This window comes from Austrofundulus limnaeus, unplaced genomic scaffold (genome assembly GCF_001266775.1).
Source record: "Austrofundulus limnaeus strain Quisiro unplaced genomic scaffold, Austrofundulus_limnaeus-1.0 Scaffold83, whole genome shotgun sequence".
Classification (NCBI taxonomy): domain Eukaryota; kingdom Metazoa; phylum Chordata; class Actinopteri; order Cyprinodontiformes; family Rivulidae; genus Austrofundulus; species Austrofundulus limnaeus.
In genome coordinates, this window is record NW_013952485.1 from 768,625 (window position 1) to 770,574 (window position 1,950).

Genomic DNA, 1,950 nt, shown 5'->3' on the forward strand with positions numbered 1-1,950 from the left:
CCCCCCCCCCGCCCCCCTGAAGCACAACATCTGAAAAAGACACCCCATCCAGACCCCTCCCAGCATTTAGCATTTTAAAACTTACAACTCTCATGTCTTACATCTTTTCACAAAATGTCTAATTAAGATCAAGATGATTTGTCTTTAAATTATGCTTCAAGAATGAAATGAAAACATAAAATCCAAGGTCATATCTCTCCCTCTCTCTGGGATGGACCTTGCTTCGTCCTGATGCGCCTCACTCGTTCTTATCTTAACATTTATTGTAAGATATGAAATTTACTGCTCTATTCTTCTGCGACGGCGGAGAAAGTGATTTGAAAAGTCCTATAATCTGGGTGTAATCCCTGTCATTTAAAGCAGAACAGCTGCAGCAGTAATCTACATTTTATACAGATTCCTTGTATTTTCATCCACCCCATAAACAAAGAACAATGGGTTAAATATAGTTTATTGTGTGTCTGAAACCAGAAGCAGAGTTCATCCTGTTCATCTTCTGGTTGGGCCCTTCAGGTTTAGGTGGGACAGTTGACAGCACCCCCCCCCCCCCCCCCACACACACACACACACAAAAGGAGCCGGCAAACAGCTGGTCGTGCAGCATGATGTTGGAAAATGGCTTGAACTGACAGATGGAAACCATAAACAGTGAGTCACTCCCACCTAAACAGCAACACTAATAATCAGTTGAGGCATTAAGGGGATTTTCATCCCAACAAAGCAGCATGATCTCCACAGGAGGAATCCACTCCCCACAATTTTGTACATTAATCTCTGCTTGTATGAATTCATTGAGCATCTCTGCCTCATGATGATGATAAACCAGAATTATGACTCTGCTGTGAAGCTGCAAAATGTGCAACGAAGCTCCTAACTCTTGTAGGATTTATGTTTCTTGGTAAGAAGACAACAGAAAACCAGGAAGTCTACCTGGCATTTTAACAAATAGTTGACAAAAATGACTATCATCGTAACACTGATGACAGTAGAAGCTGGTCATGGATCCATAAGTGCAGTCAGCAAATATAAGAGCAGGATAAAGAACTTAGTGATGGTAATCCTCATGTCTGTGTGCAAAGGTCAGGGAAAAACTGTGCAGAGGTCAGTGGAAAATGACTCACACACACACATATATATATATAGTATACGCACAGCAACATGTAGCTCACTTATGGTAGCACTTTGTGCAGCAGAAGTGTGTGAATTCAGCACTAATTAGGTGTTAAGCTTCTGCCATTTKAAAGTGCAGATTGGTATTTAGTGCTTTAATGAAAGAACCTCACGTGTAATTMGCCTGATGTTGCAGATGGTTTAGTCAGGAAAGCTGAGTTTGGACAGCTGTAGCAAAGATTTGGAGCTTTAAAGTGGACAGATCCTGGCTACTCTCTGGAGTTCAACTGTTCCCTGATTCTGCTCAACCAGCCAGAATTCCTGGACTTTATGGGTTTAGTGCGCAGCAGATACTGTGCTGGATATGGTTTGGGGATGAGCGAGGGGCTTACTGGTTCAGCTTCACAGAGGGATGGCCGCATTACTGTTTCCCTATAAACACTTCAGCTAAAGCCCACCAGTGTCTCAAACTGCAGGGGAATTATACTAAAGTACTTGGTCATGAAGAGCTACAAAATCTCTTTAAKTTTAGAAATAATATCTAATAATATAATTACATAAAACCAACTGTGCCACTGTGCCATGGCTCAGTTGGTTTCTGATGCCTTGCACAAAGAAAGTCGTTGGATCAAATCCCGGCCTGGGGACCTTTCTGGGTAGAGTTTGCATGTTCTCTCCATGCACGTGTGGGTTTTCTCCGGGTACTCCGGCTTCCTCCAACAGACCAAAAACATGACTGTTAGGTTAACTGATAACTCTAAATTGTCCCTAGGTGTGAGTGAGAGAGTGATTATTTGTGTGTCTCTGTGATGGACTTGTGACCTGTCCAGGGTGTACCCC